Raw genomic sequence first — 14164 nt, 5'->3', positions numbered from 1 at the left:
GAACCAGGATCCAAGTGGGTCACCGGGGGCCCCTGGCTAGACCAGACGATGTCCCTGTGGGAGTTTCCTGTGGCCTCGCCCCCGCCCCACCCCATCCAGGTCAGGCCTTGGCCTGACTGACACGGTACCCAGCATCCCTCTCCTGCCACCAGACAGGCTCCACTAGGACAGGTGTGTGTGTTTCCCCTCATGGCAGGGTTCACGTGTGGGAGTCAGTGAGTGAGTGAAGGACTCCCACTCTCGGCTGGGCCTCTCCCCTCTGCTCTGTCTCCAGCTCCTTCTCCTGTGCCTGTCACCTCCGTCCGTCCGTCTGTCCGTCTGTCCATCCATAAAACCTTTCCATCTTCCCAAACTCCATCCCATGAAACACTGACTCCCCAGCCCCAGATCCCCCATCTATTCCTGGCTCCGTGGGTCTGACTCCCCAGGGAACCCATGTACATGGGATCCTGCAGGGTCAGTCCCCCGTGACGGGTTGACCTCATAAAGCATGGTTCCCCCCAGGCCCACCCATGGCATGCTGTGGCAGGCATCATGGTGTCCTTCCTTCTCAAGGTTGAGTCATATTCCAATGTGTGGATGGGCCATGCTTTGCTTTTGGGTTCATCCAAACATGGGTGCTGGGGTTGCTTCCACTATGACTGTTGTAATACTGCTGTGAACAAGGGGTGCAAAGAGTTCTCCAGGACTCTGCTTCCAAGTCTCATGGGCATGCACGCAGCCGCGGAACTGCCAGGTCATGTGGTAATTCTGGTTTTCCGTATTTATGTTTTTTAGGAAATGCCACACTGTTTTCCATGGCAGGGCAAGGAATTCTCAGTTTCTCCACACCCTCACCACACTGGTGTTTTGGACAGTGGCTGTGCTAATGGTTGTGATGCCCCAACGATGGGCAACATAGAACATCTTGTGTGCTCACTGGCCACTTGGACATCATCTTCAGAGAACCGTTTACTCAAGGCCTTCGCCCATATCTGTGTCGGATATCCAGTTTTGCTATTGGGTTTTGTCTGTATTCTGGGTGTTGATCTCCAATTAGCCCCCCGTGGTTTTCTCCCTTTCTGCGGACCACATCCTGGACAGCTCCCCCTGGACCTGAGCAGACACACCTGCTGGGCCCACCAGGCATCTGAGCATAGGCAGACCAAGGGGCTCGCTCGGACAAGCAGGCCTCCTGGACATGAGGTGGCTACCAAAGTGTGCCATCAGACCCCACCTCAAGGCCCCCAGCCCTACCAACACACGCACCGTGGTTGACAAAGCACTTCCACCGAAATCTGCTCCTCTGACCTCACAAGGAGGCCAGGCCTTCATTCTCATCCCTGTTTTATGCCTAAGCTCCCCATTTTTTGGAGCTCATAGCCACCAGGCTGCTACCAAGCTCTCTGCCTGCAGCATCTTGTTCCAGGGCACATTGGTGAGGCTCTGCCTATAGCCCTATTTACAGGAAAAGCAGCAAAACTCACGTGGCTCAGGTAACTTGTCACCTGGCTCATTAGTGGAGAGCCAGGACAGGGGGTGATTCACATGTCGGCCCCAGCCTGAGCTAACCACGGCACTGCAGGGAGAGAAAGCAAGGCACAGACACACCCAGAGCCACATGAGCACCCACTAAGGGGCCGCTGTTCTTATTCCTCCTGCTAACCACATAGACCATGGGGTGGCCCCGATCAGATGCTGGTCTTAATGTTCACACATGCTGTGGTCAGTGTAGTAGTGGCCCCTAAAACAGAGCCTCATCCCCAGAATCTACAAATGTGATCTTATTTGGAAAAGGGGTCTCTGCAGATGTGACTACAAAAGAGGTCTTGAGACAAGGCGATTATCCTGGACTCTGGGACGGCCCAACTCCATTCCATGTCATAGGAGGGAGGGCAGAGGAGACTCCACACATATCGCATCAAGTCGGCAGAAAGGACGAGCAGCTCACAGGGCCAGTTTGGACTCTGGCTATGTTAACACTTAGAATTGGAGCTGCCCTGCTGTGGACGGGGCTGTAGCTGAGCCCCCATCCCCTCCCTGCCCTGGCCTCAGAGTCCAGCTTCAGGGACACTTCAGGGCCAGGCAGCTGAGAGGCAGGCAGGGGTGGCTGCCCTTTATGGGCTCCAGCAGGACCAGGAACCCTGTCTACCGTCCAGGGTTACAGAACCCACAGCGGATGCCTCCCCATTGCTGTGGACACACAACACTGCCAGCAAGCCGAGGGGGACCCCTGGGAAGCATCCTGGACTCAGTGCGGCCTTGCTGTGAAGAATGCCATCCATGAGCATCAGGACAGCCAGGCCTGGACCATGACCTGTGTACAACCTGGGCCAGTCCCCTCCTCGCCTGGGACCCCAGCTTCCCAGCTGTGAGACGAGAGCTCTGTTCTTCTTAGCCGGCAGGCAGGGACGAGGGCCCTGGGCTGCTGGCCGTGAGTCCTACTGGCGTGGTGGCCGCAGATGCAGCTGGGCTGTGTTCAAGAGACACCTGATGAGTATTTCGAGCCCAGGGCAGCTCTCCTTATGCCTCACGGACATTCTTGTTCAGCAACCATGTGGGGAGGTACTCACAGTTGACCTTTCAAAGATTCAGAATCTGAAGAGTGGAGAAGGCCAGGAAAGCTAGGATGTGCGGAGGACCCAGGAGGTTGGAGAATTCAGAGCTGCAGGCCCTGCTGGGGAAGTTGATTTGGCCATGTTGCTCTGTGACCTTCTACTCCTGCCATCGGCAAAGCAGCGGCCTCCCTGCCTCCAGGTCACTGGGAGGGACACACAAGCTCATTGGCTGGACCGGGTTTATGCTGGGAGACACTAACCCCCTGATGAGGTAGTGCTGTGCACCCAGAGCTGAGGTCAGAAGGACCCACCAAGCTGACTTCTGCAGGGCTCGGAGCCGTAGGTGACCACACCTAGTACGGGAGGGGCTGCCACAGCAGGACTTCATGCATAATGGCCCTCTGCTCTTCCTCTTTCAGACTGAAACTCATACAAGATTGCCTATCACAAAGTGAACGGTGCCGTGCAACCGCCACCTCTAGTGAGTCCAGAACATTCTCAGCTCCCCACAAGGAGACCCTATGCCCATTAACCCTCACTCCCGTTCCCTTCCCACAACTGCCAGCCTGCTTGGCGTCTCTGGGTGTCTTTTCTGGACATTTCCTATAGATGGCATCATGTGCCACGTGGCCCTTCTTGATGGCTTCACATGTCATTCGCCAGCATGTCATTCGCCCCGTGTGATCACGTGTGTCCGTGCTTCGTTCCTCTTTTCAGCTCTGCAGCATTCCGCCGTGTGGCAGAGCTCGCTCCGCGTTCTGCATCTACTGTCTGCGGACGGACGCTGGGGCTGAGTCCCATTCTGACGCCTACGGACGGTGCACATGAACACCTGGGCACAAGCACCTCTTTGTGATACTGGCTTTCGGGTCTCTGGGGGGGCCAGCCAGGAGGGGAGTGGCGGGGTCACGGGGCAGTTCTGTTTCACTTTCCCAGGAAGTCTGTACTCACTTGTACTGCACGTTTCACTCAAGCAAACAAGCGCACGGCTCACAGGAAAGGAGACGAGGAAGTCGCAGGGTCACTCCTGGGGCGGCCCCAGGCATGACACTCAGCACCTCGTCCTCCTGCTTTGCAACCAATGGTAAATGCTGTACACTCTGGGTGACTTCCCATTTTGTCACTACAAAAACATTTTTTAAAAATTCGAGGGGCACCAGGGTGGAGCATCTGCCTTCAGCTCAGGTCATGATTCCGGGGTCCTGGGATCCAACCCACATCGGGCTCTGCTCCGTGGGGCATCCGCTTCTCTACTTCCCTCTGCCCCTATTGTCGCTCATACTTGCTGTGCTCTCTCTCTCTCTCTCTCTCTCTCAAATGCATAGATAAAATCTTAAAAACAACAACAACAAAAAGAACTTAAGACTGGAAACCACTGGTATTTGTCACTGCCCCGTGTAGGCCGGTCTCAGGGGAAGCCGCGTTTCCTTCCCCGTGCACTCGGAGCCCTGAACGCAGCCTGGGTTGCAGCCACTTTGCCCCCACAGGACAAAGGTCAGCTTGTGGAAAAGACAAGGCGGCTGTTCCCAATGTCACAGACCTTGAGGGTTCTGTGGGCCACACTTTGAGAACTGCTAGATTAAACACTTCCTGGCCCCCACCCCTGACCCCCAGGTCATAGGATGAGCCCTGTTCTACCAAAAAAGGAACTGGACGCTGAGTGATGTTAATGCGGTATGTGCAGAGCCTGAGCCTCATGTCTCACATGCCCAGGGGATCCTGGAGTCCTGCCCTTCCCGTCTCTGCGACAGGAATCTGGGAAGACTACCCACCTTGCACAGGGCCAGGCAAGGGGCATCTCTGCAGCCCCCAGTCACACGAGTCCAGTCCTTCATCCTGACCCACACCTCTACTAGGGCCTCCCTTCCAGGTCACCTCTTTAGGGCTGGGGTCCCCCATGTAGGAAGTGGCCTCCACTGGCCCAGGCCACTGAGCCAGGTCCCAATGACCCCCTCCCCACCAATGTGAGTCCTGGACTGCCTTCTCTCATCCTCAGACTGCCAAGAGGGCCGTCCAAGTAGAAAATGAGGGATGGGGCTCAGATAGGTGCTCTGGCTACCCAGCCACTCCAGCCCCTAGAGTGACTCTAACCCCACTTCCCCCACTTCTCCCCAGCCTCTGTCCCCCCAGGCTCTACTTTGGGGAGCCACCAGTGGGAGGGATCAAAAGAGGGCTGGGGGTTCACATCACCACAGGCACCAGTCCTTCTTGGGCTAAGAGTGGCACATCAACCCCAGGCTCCAGAGTCCCTTAGCAGCACGTGCTGCTCAACCACAGGACAAGTTGAAGTCTGGCCAAGTCCCCAGGCCCTCCTCCACAGACGACTAAGGCAACTTCCCACCCCCCAGACAATTCCTGTGGACTCACCAAATCTCTCTGTGTAAGCCAGACGGAGTCAGAGGCCTCATGGAGGCAACCTTGCTCTTCTGATAAAGCACAGGGAACTCCATGCCCAGGCTGGGTGGAGTGCACCTGCCTAGAGCCAACCCCTCCTCCTAGCGCTCCATCACTCATCCCTGCCCAGCCGCTCCCGCAGCCCACTGGTGTGGTCTGGACCAGAGTCAGCACCTAGTACTTGCAGGGAGGAGGAAGGAAAGGTCACCTCCGCTCATAACAAAGCAGACAGTGGGTACAGGGTGACAGGAGCCTTCAGAAAATGCACCGCCTCCAATGAGCAGCGGCACGCACCAGGGCACACTGGGTAGCAGAGTATTCTGAAGCTATTTGGGCTCGGCAGGAGACAGAGTCAATGTGTTCCCCCGTGGGAGGTGGGGAGGGTGCTGTGGGCAGGTGCAGTTGGCCTGACAATATTCCAGAACCCAGCGGGGAAGCCTGTGTCCTGCCTACTCCCAGCCCACCCCTGCGGTGGTTACCTGGCTTCTAGGACAGCATGGGGGGATCTACAGGTGAGCAGATTTAGAAGCAAATCAGGTGCTATGTACATGTGTTTGCATGTCATTAATCAGTCTCCTGGAGGAAGGTTCTATGCTGTGTTCTCCTCTGTGATTTAATTCGTGGAATCTCAGGCCCTCCAGGACCAGCTCTGTTCACAATGCAGGGCAGTGCAAAGACCCCAAGGCCTTGCTGAGGGCAGGGCCCCACCTTGAGGGCTCTGACCCAGGCCGCTGACCCGACCCCACCTGGAGCAGTGAGCCTGTCTCCACCCCTCACCAGAGCCCCCAAGGAAAGGGGCCTCCCCGTGCTCACCCAACCACACACGCTGCCCAGGGTGAGACCCAGACCCAGCGTTAGGGGACATCCGTGCCACCAGCACTAGAGACAAGGATTCAAAGGCACGAGCAAACTGGTCACTACCCCCGGGCAGTTTCAGTCTCCAACGAGAGAGCCGCCACAAAAGCCCACAACCGAGCACAGGTGAAAAGTCCCGGGGCCTCAGAAGGGCTGGGAGGAGACGCCACATTAGGCTGGGAGCTGCCCCCAGGCCTTCCTAGAGGAGGTTCCTGGCAAAGGCGGCACAGGCACCACCCTGTGGAGCAACCCCCTCCTCCAAGGGCTGCTTGTGATTCCTCAAAGCAGAGGATGGTCAGCCCCCACCACCACCACACAGTGCCTGCTCTCCTAGACCTCCTGCGAAAAGCGCTGAGCATCTGCACAAGGGACATGGAATGGCAGACTGGCGTCTTACCTCCACTAGGGCCCCACTGTGCTCCTCGGGGACTTCAGGCTGCTCTAAACGCCAACGGCTCCGCACATCCCAGGACCACCAAACACTGTCCTGAAAACGCCCAAGATGCGGGGGCAGGCGGACAATGGAGCTTGAGAGGAAAGGGCTGCGGTGCCTGCTGGGGGCCTGGGCTACTGAGTGGACACATGAGGCCCACCTGCCAGCCCCACTGACCAGGAGGAGGGGTGAGAGAAAGGGCCACATGGGTCCCCCCGCACTGACCCCCTGAATGCCGCCTGCCTCCAACAGAGGCTGCGGTGCAGACGGGGTAGAGGCTGGTTGCAAAGGTGAGACAGGCCAAGAACGTCTTCAGCTAGATGATGCCAGACACAGAACCAGAAGAACCTTGATTCCACTCAGGCCATTACAATAGGGAAGGCTCCGTGGGGCTGAAGACCTCCCGTCCTGGCAGGTGGTTTTGCCTGGGGCTCATGTGGGGAGGAGCAGACAGGTAATGTGGGGGGAGAGTACAGGTGACAGGGGGTGATGTACAGGTGACAGGGGTGGTGTACAGGTAATGGGGTGGTGTACAGGTGATAGGGTGTTATGTTGGTGACAGATGGGTGGTGTACAGGTGACGGGGGTGATGTACAGGTGATGGGGGTGGTGTACAGGTGACAGGTGAGTGGTGTATAGTCGATGAGGGTGGTGTACAGGTGATGGGGTGGTATGCAGGTGACATATGGGTGGTGTACAGGTGATAGGGTAGTGTAAAGGTAATGGGGTGGTATATTGGTGACAGATGGGTGGTGTACAGGTGATGGGGTGGTGTACAGGTGATGGGATGGTATGTTGGTGATAGATGGGTGGTGTACAGGTGATGGGGTGATGTACAGGTGACAGATGGGTGGTATACAGGTGACAAGGGTGGTGCACAGATGACAGGGGTGGTGTACAGGTGAGGGGGTTAGTCTACAGCTGGGCTTGTCTTGCAGTCAGGGGAATCTGGGTCAGCTAACCAGGAAATGGTCTCCTCGTCTAGGGAGGGAAGCTGGGTCTCGCCTGGCCTGGTGCCAGGTGACCCAGGGGTTCACCTGTGGGCCTCACAGAGCCACAAGGAAGAGCAGACTGGAGTGTCCTGTAAGTCACCAGGGGAAGAAGTTCTCTGCAGTAAACTAGCCCCTGGGGTACTTTGGAAAACAAGAGGTTGGTGAAGGCTTGACCGTCCCTGTTTTCTGGATGCTCCAGCACAGGCGAAGCTCCCCATCATCCTAGGAAGGCACAGAGGGGGCCCAGCTGGGCCAGCCATTTCCGCGAGGGAAGCCCACTGCTGCCCAAGGCCTACACTGTGCCAGAGACCACACAGCCCCTCGCACACCCTCTGTTCTTAGAGCGGGGGGCGGGGGGGGGGGGAGGAGGCCAATGCAGCCTCTGCCAGGGTCATGTGGTCATGTGGTCTGCCTGCATGCCCCGGGCCCTGTCCCCTCCCCACACAGGCCACACCCACCAGAGAGCAGAAGCACCGTGCCCCAGGCCTCCCCTGGCTTCACCCCCCGCCCTGTGACTCCTCATCACGGACCCTCTGGGTGCAGAGTGGGCCTCTGGGCCTGTTCCCAACACACGCTCACCCTCTGAGGGGGGAGCTGACTGCTGCGCTCACCCTCCTCTGGCGGTCGTCACCAGGACAGTGTGCATCCGAGCTGCAGCAGAATGAATTTCATGCAGAAATCAGAACTCCATACACATCTGCGGATTTCGCAGCCAGCTGTGACCACTGGTCACGCCTTCACACATCAAAGCTTTTCCACTGTTTTAGCCACTTGGGGTGGGGAACTGACCCCGGGCATCGCACACAGTCCGGTTGCACAACAGTCCAGTTGCTCGAATGGGGCCTTGTCTATTAGTGGGTGCTGGCACAGCTTCAGGGGTGGGGGGCCCAGCCGCCAGCCCACCCCATCACCCCCTTCCTGCGTGCTTCTTAACGCAGAGTTGGTTGTCCCAGTTTTCTGCTTCATGGAAGCTGTGGCTTATCACAGCTGCCACGGAGCAGCTCCTCATCCATCTGTCACAGACACCCAGGACTGGAAGCCCCGGCTACACTCTGTTTCCGACACAGTCCCCAGGAGACCCCTGGCGATTGCTGTCCTGGTCCACGCATGAGAACCAGCAAACAGAAGCCGGGATGAGTGAGGGCCTCCACTTGAGAGAAGTAGCAACAGGAACGAGGAGGGGCTGGTGCGCATGAGCTCCAGAGACCCCTGAGAGCTGTGTGCAAAATAAAGGCAGGAGCAGGGGACTCACTCCTGGGCATCACTTTTCGTTGGCAGAGGGGTGGTAGGCGGGCTGCATGAATTATTTCCTATGTCCTGGGTAAGGGACACTGGCACAGCCTCCCTATCAGTAAGATGTTCCCATGGAAAAAACTGACTCAGGACTGGCCTCAGAGCATTTAGGACGTTCCTCAACCTTGACAAGCTGGAGGAGGTGCTAACATCCAGATGCCTTTGCCCTCTGAGTTGGGTCACAAGGTCACAGGTATGGGTGCCTGTTGTCTGTCAAGGCCTCACCATCCTATCCCCTCCTCCCCTTCCGACCTCTGGGTTTAGTCCAGCTAGAGACACATCTCCTCACAATCAACTCCATGGAAAAGCTGCTTTTAATGGACACCACAGAGGCCAGGAGGAAAGCAATCTCGAAAGGAGTAGGGATAGGGTGGGGGGTGCAGCGGCTCACCCACAGGAGGCCAGGGGCTGCCTGCCTGGAGGCATCCAGGCCTCATGCACACGTCAGGGACAATGGGAGTCCCACTCAGGCTGTTGCTGGGGTGAGAGCAGCAGGCTGGGCCTAGTACCCAGAGCCTCCCATCATCAAGTACCACCAGAGGGAGGTGGTCCTGCCTCCTCCATGGCTCCCTGCTCACCCCGGTCTCCCCAGCTCCTGCTTAGCACATTGACAGTGACAGTGGCATGGCAGTGGAGCAGGGAAGGGGCCACCCTGCTGACCCCTCGAGGGGAAATGTTTTTCAAGCTGGGGCACCAGGGCATCAGGGTGACCTGGGTTCAGGGCTCCCCTGCCCTATGATGTATCGCTGGGTGTCAGCGGTGGAAGCTGGGTATCCTTTCAACGTGGCCCCAGGTAGTGTCAATCTGCATTGGAATACGCCTTCCCCAGGCAGGCTCCACACACAGCTGAGGATAATGTTGACAAGGACTTGAAGCTTGGTGCTTTAATGCCCTCAGGGCTTTCCCCTGGAAAAGATGCTTAACACAGTGATGACGGGTAGGAGGTCGTAAGGTCACACCTTGAAGCCTTTGACACTCTGTGCGCCTGACTCTGCCTCTCTCTGTCTCTGTCTCTAGCTCTGTCTCTCTCTGTGTTTCTGTCTCTGCCTCTATCTCTCTCTCTCCATCTCTGTATCTCTGGCTCTCTCTGTATCTCCATCTCTGTCTCTCTTTCTCTGTCTCTTCATCTCTGTCTCTATCTCCATCTGTTTTTTTCTCTGTCTCCATCTCTGTTTCTGTCTCTGTCTCTATCTCTATCTCTATATATCTGAGTGTCACTCTCTCCTCTCATCCATCCGTGGCTCAGTCACAGGTGTCTCCTTCCCTCCATGTGTGCACTTGTCTCAGGCTCCCCACGTGTGGGGCTCCCACTTTCAGAGCCCCGTGGCTGCCCCTGCTTCCCTGAGGTCAAAGCCACAAGCCCCCGGCCATTCATGCTGTTTCCAGCCCAGTGCACAAGGCCTGTGTCTGTCTCCAGGCCTGGCACTGCTCCCCCTCCCCCTGGGCTTCCAGGCACATGCTTGGCTGCCTCCTGGCCAGCCTCAGACCTGTATTCAACTGTCACCTCCACGAGGCCTCTCTACCTCTCCCTAAGCCCTGTCCCGCATCCTCTGGTCCCCCAACCCCTCAAAGGCCATGTGTGAGCCTGCACCATGGCCCTCAGTCCCAACACCCAGAACCAGGTAGGGACGAGCGCCTGCATCCCCTCTCTACCCTGCTCCTCCAAGCCACATCTCTGGGCCTCTCTTCCCACCAGCCCCTCCTCTCCTGCCCTCCAGCTCCCCTCCAGCCACCCCAACCTATCTCCACCTGAGACCTCACCCACCTGCTTCTTGGAAGATGTGGGGCCTCCACTGGCCCCCACAGCTGCCTCTCTGGGGTTCCTGACTCCTACCAGGCCTCGCCACGCTGGCCCCAAGTGGGGTAAGTGGGGCAGCACACTCTGGAACAAGATTCTCCCAATGAGCCTGTAGAGGACTATGGCTACCAGCTCATGGCCCCACTTGGCCTATCAGGTTCCCCATGTGGTCCTTTCATGGAAGGACTCAATGGCCGTGAAGGTTCAGGGGGCCGGGTGGCCGTGTTGAGGGCATGGAATGTGCTGCCACTAGGGGACTCCATCCCTGGAGGCCCCCAGGCTCACCCATATCTGCTGCAGGGCCAGGGACCCCAGGGCCCTTTCAAAGACTTTTGGCCTCTGTGAGAACCCCAGAGGTTTTTTAATTACCCACTTCCGAAGGTCATCAAATGAGGCAGCCAGTGACATCACATGACCCTAATGGCCAGGCTTAGACCTATGTCCCCACACAGCCATGGCCATGGGGTCACCCAGCATGGGCAGGAGATGGCAGCCACTGGAGCCCAGAGAGCCACAGCCCACAAGAACCAGGACGGGCCAGTATTTGGATGTCAGAAAGCCTCAATTGTATCTCAATTCTGTGTGGCTCTGGACAAGCTGCCTAGCCCATGGGCCAGCCTCCCCAAGACCATACAGCTAGGAAGGGGCAGAGGTGGCTTTGAATCCAGCCAGCAGGCTTCAGAGTCCACATGCCTAACCCTGGGCTACACTGCCTCTTGGGGCTAAGATCAGAGCACGCAGGAAACCCCAGAGAATATCCAATCCAAATGTCCACTTCCCAGGCTGGAAAATGTAAGATTGCCTTGGCATCTCAAGGCAAGTTAGCAGCACAGTTGAGAGACGAGCCCTTCCGACCCCTGCTATCTGGGCCTGGTCTTCCAGGGTCCCACCCCAGCTCCCCTCTCTGGAGAGGGGGACTAGAACCTCAGCTCAGCTGAGGCTTTTTCTATGGATCCCAGCCAGGAAGTCCTGGCTGCATTGCTTTGTGTTGAGGGAGATTCATGCAGGGCAGGGCAGGGCCAGGGAGCACCCATTTCTCCACAGTGAATGCCAGGATGGAGCAGGAGAAGATGTTGATGCCCAGGTACTGCAAGTAGGTGATGCCCAGGCAGCCGGCATGCCCATAGGCCCACTACCCAGGCAAGCTGTCAGAGACATTGGACAGCCCCGTGGCCACTAACACAGTGAGGTCAGCCAGGGCCAGGCTGACCAGGTAGCAGTTGGTGGGGGTGTGCATTGGCCAAGATGCCCATCACGCACAACAGGAGCACCAGGGAAGCTGAGACCATCTTGTACCTGGCCAGGCCTAGGAAAGCCTCTCTGCATGCCAGTGACATGTTGCTGTCCAGCTTGCTCCCGCTGTCCATGCTGGCTGACCAGCTGCTGGAGGGGGCAGGAAGAAGGAGCTCCAGGAGGGGCTCACAGTGGTGGGGTCAGGCCTTTTGCACCTGCAGAGCCCTACAAGCCAGGCCTCCAGGAACACACAGGGACCAGGTGCTTGCCCAGCCAGGGGACAGAATGGCTCCTCTGAGCAACATCAGTTAGCCACTCTGCAAGCCTGTTTCCCAGAGTGTCAATATAGGTGACAACCATACCTCACACAGAAGACGGAGGGCGGGAGTAATCCGGGGAAGTGCATGTCAGGCCCTCAGCCTTGCAAACCCAGAGTACTCAGAAGTCAGCTCCCCTGTGCTGGGAGGAAGCCGCCCATCATCTCAGTCTCAACAAGCTCATCTGTGAGATGGGGAGACCAGATTTCCCTGCTTTGCAGGAACTTAGTGAGTTTCTTAAGAAACACAAGGCCCAGAAAGCTGTGGACCTGGCGTCTGGTTACTATTACAGCTCCAACCTCTCTGAGCCTCAGCATCCCTGTCTGTCAGCAGAGATGACAACAGCAGCTCCCTCCTTGGGTGCTGCAGGGAGCGAGCTAGAGCAACACACCTAGGGGTCACGGAATGCCCCGTCTGGGTCTCCCAGGAACAGAGCCAGAAGCCAGTGACTGGCTCTTGCCCACAAGCCCCAGGCCATGGCCACGGCAGACCCTTTCTGGAAACGGCCCAGGATCATCCCTCCTCTCCACTGGCAGCCCCACCCTGCCTCCCCACCAGCCAGGCCCACCCACGCTAGGACCTGAAACAGGGGCAGGTGAGAAGCAGGTGAGGTTGAGGCAGACCACACCCAGAGACGGTGGCCAGGCCAGGTTCCTGGCCCACAGCCACCTGGCCTGAGAGGTTAGAAGCCCCCACTGTAGCCCCCATGGGGCAGAGGCCAGGGCACAGAATTAGGGCAGGGCTGGGAGAGAAGTGGTGGGCCCTAGGATGGTGCCCACACACCTGCACACACACAATACAGGCAGCACACACCTGTACATGCAGCCATACACACACCTGTAAGTGCACCTGCGCACACAGGAGGCACACACCTGCCTACATACACAACATACAGACACGTTTCCAGGCATTCACACAAAGAGGCAGCCCGTGGCTCCCCCACACATACACCAAGACGCAGACATGCAGACATACAAGCACACATACACATACAAACATTCATGAACCAAACTCCCCTCCACAGCAGACCTAGCACAGGTGGCCGCACACACAGACACACAGACCCTGACACACACACACGCCACACACACTTCTTCATGGACACAAACTTGAAGCATCCCCCCCCATACCTAAAACACACAGACCCAAATGCACACGTGTGTGTAAATCACAACATATGCTCACTCACATCCCCATCACACAGGTGTGCATACCTTAACTACAGCTACACCATGCACTCTCTTGCAGAAATACCTAGAATACACCCCCACACCTGGACTCATAGATACCTGCACACCCAGACCCACATGAGGCCCCCAGGCCCCTTGCTATCCTGAAAATGAGCCTCCCTTTCGGTTTAGCCAAAATGACAATCAGCCCCGGATCCCAGCACAGCAACTGTGGGTACCCCCCAAGGGCCTCACTTGCCTCCTGCCGCGGAGGCCAGCAGCCCCAGGACTGAACCCACAGTCCTCACAACAGCCCCCCTGCAGCTTGGGGCTTGCCCCATCCCTGCCTCCCCAGCATCTCAGAGGACCCCATCCTCCCAGCTCCATCACCCAGCCCCACCTGCGTGCTAGCCTTTCTGCATAAAACATTCAGGCAGGTGCGAGGCCACCAGTGCTGGCTCCCAGCCCAGCCCCCAGGAGAAACTTGGAAGTTCAGAGAACTTACTCTATGAGGAGCCTAATCGCCTTCCTCCTCCTCCAGAGACTGGCAGAGGGGGAATAAGCCCCGACACCTCAGGCTTTCCGCGGATGGAGGCTGTTCATCCAGCAGGCTGCAGTGCTGTGCGCAAACGCACGGTGTACACTCATGCACACGGCCCTGCCAATTTCTCTCTGCTCCCCCACACCCCTCGCCCGCCCCCTGCAGCACTGACTGCCAACCCTGAGGCTGCTGCTGTGGCTTCCCCAGCAGGAGACCCCTTCTGCCACCCTTGCCTCCCCTCCCAGGCCAGGGGACGGGCTCCCCGGGAGTTCATCAGGCTGAGGAGGACCCCGTTAGCCAGCTGAGCCATTGGCAGTCTAACAGGAGAAGGCAGAAACCCAGAGGGATCCCTGGGTGGCACAGTGGTTTAGCGCCTGCCTTTGGCCCAGGGCGCGATCCTGGAGACCCGGGATCGAATCCCACGTCGGGCTCCCGGTGCATGGAGCCTGCTTCTCCCTCTGCCTCTCTCTCTCTCTCTCTCTCTCTCTCTCTCTCTCTCTCTCTGTGTGTGACTATCATAAATAAATTTTTAAAAAATTAAAAAAAAAAAAAAAAGAAATCCAGGGAGGAGATGGGGAGGGCATGGACAGGCCCTCTTACCC

At 57.6% G+C, this 14164-nt stretch overlaps 1 long non-coding RNA gene across 1 annotated transcript in view; it reads right to left on the bottom strand.

Annotated features, from left to right (window-relative positions):
• Positions 1 to 13643, bottom strand: part of LOC119871918 — a 40569-nt gene extending 26926 nt beyond the window's left edge. Inside the window, exon 1 of the long non-coding RNA XR_005359922.1 lies at positions 13527 to 13643. This is a non-coding gene — a long non-coding RNA (uncharacterized LOC119871918). The remainder of the gene's footprint in view (positions 1 to 13526) is intronic.
• Between the last annotated feature and the right edge of the window lie 521 nt (positions 13644 to 14164).

Source organism: Canis lupus, chromosome 5, assembly GCF_011100685.1.
Source record: "Canis lupus familiaris isolate Mischka breed German Shepherd chromosome 5, alternate assembly UU_Cfam_GSD_1.0, whole genome shotgun sequence".
NCBI classification, from domain to species: Eukaryota; Metazoa; Chordata; class Mammalia; order Carnivora; family Canidae; genus Canis; species Canis lupus.
The sequence above is the reverse complement of the archived record's forward strand: the minus strand, read 5'-3'. Positions and strand labels throughout refer to the sequence as shown.